This window comes from Procambarus clarkii, chromosome 28 (assembly GCF_040958095.1).
Source record: "Procambarus clarkii isolate CNS0578487 chromosome 28, FALCON_Pclarkii_2.0, whole genome shotgun sequence".
NCBI lineage: Eukaryota > Metazoa > Arthropoda > Malacostraca > Decapoda > Cambaridae > Procambarus > Procambarus clarkii.
The window spans coordinates 552,915-560,000 of NC_091177.1; the positions used below are offsets into that span (position 1 = coordinate 552,915).

The 7,086-nt window shown below is 48.6% G+C and overlaps 1 protein-coding gene across 6 annotated transcripts in view; it reads right to left on the minus strand.

The window, feature by feature from the left end:
- LOC123754903 (uncharacterized) overlaps window positions 1–7,086 on the minus strand; it is a 265,794-nt gene that overhangs the window by 134,099 nt on the left and 124,609 nt on the right. The window lies entirely within an intron of this gene.

The window sequence follows — 7,086 nt, forward strand, 5'->3', positions numbered from 1 at the left end:
GTGTGCCTCGTTCCTCGCTAACGATCCCCGTGTTGTGACTAATTACCAGAAGGCAACGAGGTCGCGACGAGGAAAGAGTTCGTTATCGATTGATTGATTGATGAAGCTTAAGCCACCCAAGAGGTGGCACTGGCATGAATAACCCGTAAAGTTCGTTATCGATTGATGAAGATTAAGCCACCCAAAAAGTGGCACGGGCATGAATAGCCCGTAAGTGGTGGCCCTTTTAAGCCATTACCAGTATCAACAGATGATACTGGAGATCTGTGGAGGTGCGACTGCACCCTGCGTGACAGGAGATGTCTCCCGTGGAAAGTGTTAAGTTCGTTATCGTCGTCCGCCAGTTATTACAAGCGAGTTGAAATGAGGACAGGAGTAGGGCTAGGTGGGGGGGGGCTAGGCAGGGAGGGTCAGACGAGTAGGTCAGGTGGTTAAGGGCAAAAGGTGAGAGAATTGGGGCTAGGTGATTCAGGCAGCTGGTGAGGGCAGAAGGCCGGGGACAACACTGGGGTACCCCACACCTGCCACGCCCCCACACACCTGCCACGGCCCCCCCCCACACCTGTCACGTCCCCCCACACCTGTCACGTCCCCCCACACCAGCACACCGAGAGCCGTTAACGCTATATTCAACCATTGTTAAACAGTCTCCCTCCCTGCAAACACACAACGTAACGGTCCCTATGTTCCCCCTTGTTACAACTGGTGATATTGGTTGTTACAATTACCCCCAGGTGTTACAACTTGGCCGAACGTGGCAGCAGCGTCATAGTTACGTCGCGTGTGTGACGGGACCTGTAGCTCTGTCTCTGTCCCCTGTCAGTCTCCGTCCACGCCCGTCTCTTCAACGGTGTGCTGTGAATCCGCCCTTAAATCTGACTTATTTTACAAGATGAATTCCTAGCCAGTTCCAGCCAGACGTCACCTGAATGTTTGAGTTGTCGCCGCCGGAGTCTGGCGGTCGGGGCTCTCAGTGAGGAAGCCAAAGGTTGCAGATTAAACTTGCAAAGATGACGTTCATGAGTCCACCCTCGAGCACCCGGCTGGTCCGTGCACGAGGCCAGGCCACGAGGAACGACACCAGGAAGGGAAGGAGGGGGGGGGGGGACAATCAGGCCACGAGGAATGACACCAGGAAGGGAAGGAGGGGGGGGGGGGAGGGGAGGACAATCAGGCCACGAGGAACGACACCATGGGGGGAACTACCACATCAAGAAGAGCGACATCAAGGATGGAACAATCAGGTCAATATTAAACGAGGGGACGGAGGCGAGCGCCGGGCGGGAAAGGTGGGTCAAGGCTACTAGTAAACTCACGCACCCTTCCTCACCCACCAAGGCCTGACCACCCACCCAGACACCCACCCACCCACCAAGGCCTGCCAACCCACCCACCTACCCAGACACCCACCCACCCAGACACCCACCCACCCAGACACCCAACCACAAGTCTTGCCTTACAGGCTTGATAGAATTCTACGATCAGGTGACACGGATTAAGCAAGAAAGAGAGGGCTGGGCGGACTGCATTTTCTTGGATTGTCGGAAAGCCTTTGACACAGTACCGCATAAGAGGCTGGTACATAAGCTGGAGAGACAGGCAGGTGTAGCTGGTAAGGTGCTCCAGTGGATAAGGGAGTATCTAAGCAATAGGAAGCAGAGAGTTACGGTGAGGGGTGAGACCTCCGATTGGCGTGAAGTCACCAGTGGAGTCCCACAGGGCTCTGTACTCGGTCCTATCTTGTTTCTGATATATGTAAATGATCTCCCGGAGGGTATCGATTCATTTCTCTCAATGTTTGCGGACGATGCTAAAATTATGAGAAGGATTAAAACAGAAGAGGACTGTTTGAGGCTTCAAGAAGACCTAGACAAGCTGAAGGAATGGTCGAACAAATGGTTGTTAGAGTTTAACCCAACCAAATGTAATGTAATGAAGATAGGTGTAGGGAGCAGGAGGCCAGATACAAGGTATCATCTGGGAGAGGAAATTCTTCAGGAGTCAGAGAAGGAAAAAGACTTGGGGGTTGATATCACGCCAGACCTGTCTCCTGCAGCACATATCAAGCGGATAACATCAGCGGCATATGCCAGGCTGGCCAACATACGAACGGCATTCAGAAACTTGTGTAAAGAATCATTCAGAACTTTGTATACCACATATGTCAGGCCAATCCTGGAGTATGCAGCCCCAGCATGGAGTCCATATCTAGTCAAGGATAAGACTAAACTGGAAAAGGTTCAAAGGTTTGCCACCAGACTAGTACCCGAGCTGAGAGGTATGAGCTACGAGGAGAGACTACGGGAATTAAACCTCACTTCGCTGGAAGACAGAAGAGTTAGGGGAGACATGATCACCACATTCAAGATTCTGAAGGGGATTGATAGGGTAGATAAAGACAGTCTATTTAACACAAGGGGAACACGCACAAGGGGACACTGGTGGAAACTGTGTGCCCAAATGAGCCACAGAGATATTAGAAAGAACTTTTTTAGTGTCAGAGTGGTTGACAAATGGAATGCATTAGGGGGTGATGTGGTGGAGGCTGACTCCATACACAGTTTCAAGTGTAGATATGACAGAGCCCGATAGGCTCAGGAATCTGTACACCTGTTGATTGACGGTTGAGAGGCGGGACCAAAGAGCCAGAGCTCAACCCCCGCAAACACAACTAGGTGAGTACAAGGCCCACCCACTCATCAACACACCGCTATCATCAGCGGCATATGCTAGACTGGCCAACATAGAAACTGCCTTTAGAAGCTTGTGTAAGGAATCGTTCAGGACCCTGTATACTACTTATGTAAGAAGTATGCAGCTTCAGCCTGGAGTCCATACCTAGTTAAACACAAGACAAAGTTAGAGAAGATTCAGCGGTATGCCACCAGACTCGTCTCGGAACTGAGAGGAATGAGCTACGAAGAAAGGCTAAAGGAGCTGAATCTCACATCCCTGGAAAACAGAAGAGTAAGGGGAGACATGATAACCACCTACAAAATTCTCAGGGGAATTGACAGGGTGGACAAAGACAAACTCTTCAGCACGGGTGGGACACGAACAAAGGGACACAGGTGGAAACTTAGTACCCAGATGAGTCACAGAGACGTTAGAAATAATTTTTTCAGTGTCAGAGTAGTTAATAAATGGAATGCATTAGGCAGTGATGTGGTGGAGGCTGACTCCATACACAGTTTCAAATGTAGATATGATAGAGCCCAGTAGGCTCAGGAATCGTTACACCAGTTGATTGACAGTTGAGAGGCGGGACCAAGGAGCCAGAGCTCAACCCCCGCAAGCACAACTAGGTGTGGTGAGTACACCCACAAGGCCCACTAACTCACCCACTCACCCACCCACCCACTCACCAACACACCCAAATTCACGAACCCACTCAAATCTCTACGAAGAAAATATATAGATGTAAATATAGATGAAATATATACAACATCAAGAGGATTGGATTGTTTTTCAGGCTCTTGGCCTAACACTGTAACCAATTAGGTTATACAATGCGACTTGAAGTCTTAGGTATGGGTTACGTCGATGTGTTCACTATTCAAAACATCTCTACAAGTATTCCCCTGATATTCATAAACTATTGTTAGTCACAAGACTGTATTTTAGTGCCTTCACTTGCGTATTGTGCTTTCCTGGCGTCAACATGCTTGCGACAGTATGGTCGACTGTGACTGACATGTTGCAGACAGTGCGTATTGTAGCACTGTATTCTTGTACCGTCACTTGGGGGCCCCGTGCGTGTAGGGTGTGACCTGTTCTTGGTCGTCCTTGTGTTCCTACTGTCCTTTTTATGCCCTTTAATATTAGTGGGGATTCTCTCCTTTTTATGCCCTTTAATATTAGGGGAAACTATATATATTTTTTATGCTTAAATATTAGTGTGGATTGCTTCGTTTCTCGATTTTTCCTGAAATTCGTGGCAATTTTTATTTCTGAAGAAAATTTTTACTCTAATTTGCTCAGTACCTGATTGCACTCATTGTTGTAATGTTACGTGATGAGGCTAGTAGGCCTAGGCTACCTGTGCTGTATAAACCCATGACTAAGTTGACTTTTGAACAATGAGCAGCCGACATCTGAACTGTCTGCACCAAGAAACATGTGGAGTACACCACACTACCCTGTGTTGACCTTCATGCAATACAGCTGTGGGTAATACAGCTGTGGGTAATACAGCTGTGGGTAATACAGCTGTGGGTAATACAGCTGTGGGTAATACAGCTGTGGATAATACAGCTGTGGATAATACAGCTGTGGGTAATACAGCTGTGGATAATACAACTGTGGGTAATACAGCTGTGGGTAATACAGCTGTGGGTAATACAGCTGTGGATAATACAGCTGTGGGTAATACAGCTGTGGATAATACAGCTGTGGGTAATACAGCTGTGGGTAATACAGCTGTGGGTAATACAGCTGTGGGTAATACAGCTGTGGATAATTGGTTCTCTCTACTGAGTGTCACCGATTCAGTTTTTGCCAACAAATTTTATAAAAACAAGGAGGCCTCCGTAACCATGTAGTCAAATCAAGATAAATTTAGATATATATACTATGGCACAAATCCACAAGGGCCGTGACGAGGGTTCGAACCTACGTCCGAGAGTATCCCAGACGCGCCTTAATCGACTGAGCTACGACATGGATAAGTACACTTGTTCATTTGATGCATCACGCTACTGTGATTTCTGTGTGTTGTGATATGACGTCCTGGTGCTTTAACCCTGGGGTCAAGGGGGAAGAATTCCCAGAACCCCCGCCAGGTAAACTCCAGGGAGGGAGGGAGGTTATCTTGGTTATCTTGAGATGATTTGGGGGGCTTTTTTTTTTTTTAGTGTCCCCGCGGCCCGGTCCTCGACCAGGCCTCCACCCCCAGGAAGCAGCCCGTGACAGCTAACTAACACCCAGGTACCTATTTTACTGCTAGGTAACAGGGGCATAGGGTGAAAGAAACTCTGCCCATTGTTTCTCGCCGGTGCCCGGGATCAAACCCGGGACCACAGGATCACAAGTCCAGCGTGCTGTCCGCTCGGCCGACCGGCTCCCCACTCAAGCAACCACACAAGGAGTGGGAGCAACCACGCAAGTGAACATAGAGGTGAATGTAAGTAACAAATCTAAAATGGACTAGTAGGTAGGTTTACAGTTGTACTGCATTAACAATACTCTCTGTTTTAAAACGATATAAACAATTGCATACGAGTTTCATGGTCAGCCAGCAGTTGCCACATTGGTTGTCACATCACCGATACTTGTCTGTCTCGCACTCTGCTTCTCTGTCTCTTGTCTCGGGTACAACTGCGTAAGTCCTCTCCTTCTGATCACCTTCACATCATAGTTTACCTTGGCGATCTTGAGTCTACCGTCATACCTCAGGTGTTCCACTCACCCGACCACACACACCAACATACCAGGAACTGGCTGCATGCCAAACGTGTCCAAGTCAATGCCATACATACTTTTTAATGTAAATATTATGCGAAAATGTGGTGAAAGGAGTCGCTGCATTAGGACTAAATGTTCGAACAGCGCGGGATTAGGAGCAGATGCTCGATCCTGCAAGCACAACTGGGTGACCACACTGCGTGCGTGCGTGTGCGAGCGTGCGTGTGGGAGGCGGTGTACGTGGTGCTGGTGATATAATATGCGTGTGTGTGTCACACGAGCTGGAAGGGGATCACCAACTGGCAAGTGTTACAATGGTGTATGTCGGGATTTACTGTGCGTTTTGTATTTACTATTTGTCCCTGCAGAGTCGAGCTATTAGCTCTTGGACCCCGCCTGTCTAACCAGTCTGTTTTTCCTCTATTATATCTACTACTACTACACACACACACACACACACAGGTCCTAGAAAATGGATCCTAGGAAGGATCGGTCCTAGCATGGATACGGAACTACCTAACAGCAAGGAGCCAAAGAGTTACGGTAAGGGGGCGAGAAGTCGGACTGGCGAACAGTAACAAGTGGAGTACCACAAGGATCGGTGCTGGGACCAATTCTATTTCTTGTATATGTTAACGACATGTTTACAGGCGTAGAGTCCTACATGTCGATGTTCGCGGATGACGCAAAGTTGATGAGAAGAGTTGTGACAGATGAGGATTGCAGGATCCTCCAAGAGGACCTGAACAGGATGCAGAGATGGTCAGAGACATGGCTACTGGAGCTCAACACGAGCAAATGTAAAGTTATGGAAATGGGACTAGGTGAGAGGAGACCAAAGGGACAGTACACAATGAAGGGGAACTGCCAACCTGCGACGACGCGAGAAAGAGACCTGGGCGTGGACGTAACACCTAATCTATCTCCTGAAGCACATATAAATAGGATAACGACAGCAGCGTACTCTACACTGGTAAAAGTTAGAACATCATTCAGAAACTTAAGTAAGGAGCCGGTCGGCCGAGCGGACAGCACGCTGGACTTGTGATCCTGTGGTCCTGGGTTCGATCCCAGGCGCCGGCGAGAAACAATGGGCAGAGTTTCTTTCACCCTATGCCCCTGTTACCTAGCAGTAAAATAAGTACCTGGGTGTTAGTCAGCTGTCACGGGCTGCTTTCTGGGGGTGGAGGCCAGGTCGAGGACCGGGCCGCGGGGACACTAAAAAGCTCCGAAATCATCAAGATAACCTCAAGATAAGGAGGCATTTAAGGCGCTTTACGCTGCCTACGTGAGGGCAGTCTTAGAGAATGCCGCCTCATCACGGAGTCCCAATCTGAAGCAGCATATAAGGAAACTGGAAAAGGTTCGGAGGTTTGCAACGAGACTCGTCCCAGAGTTACGAGGGATGGGATATGAGTAGCGCCTGAGGGAACTATGCCTTACGACACTAGAAAGAAGAAGGGAGAGGGGGACATGACAGGAACGTATAAAATACTCAGAGGGATTGACAGAGTGGACATAGGCGAAATGTTCACACGGAATAGTAACAAAACGAGGGGACATAGGTGGAAGCTGGAAACTCAGACGAGTCACAGGGATGTTAGGAAGTTTTCTTTTAGCGTGAGAGTAGTGGAAAAATGGAATGGACTTAAGGAACAGGTTGTAGAAGCAAATACTATTCAT